Below are 250 nucleotides of genomic sequence, written 5' to 3' on the forward strand. Positions count from 1 at the left end.
TTCATCATGTGCTGACTTGGCCACCAGTCCACATACAAACGTAAAATGTAATGAAGGCATCCATGACGGACATGACAGCGATCGGGCTGGTGGAGCAACCGATGCATCCCTAGACCGTAGGGCCTTAGGGCCTGCTCGGCCAGGGATTTGAACCAGCAAGTCGTGCAAGCGGCTGATGTCAACGACTTGCATGCCCTCCTAAGCAGGTTATGCAAGCAGCAGGCCTCAGCATGCCCTGCTGACTCAAGGC

Source organism: Aphanomyces astaci, assembly GCF_000520075.1.
Source record: "Aphanomyces astaci strain APO3 unplaced genomic scaffold supercont1.24, whole genome shotgun sequence".
Lineage (NCBI taxonomy): Eukaryota > Oomycota > Saprolegniomycetes > Saprolegniales > Verrucalvaceae > Aphanomyces > Aphanomyces astaci.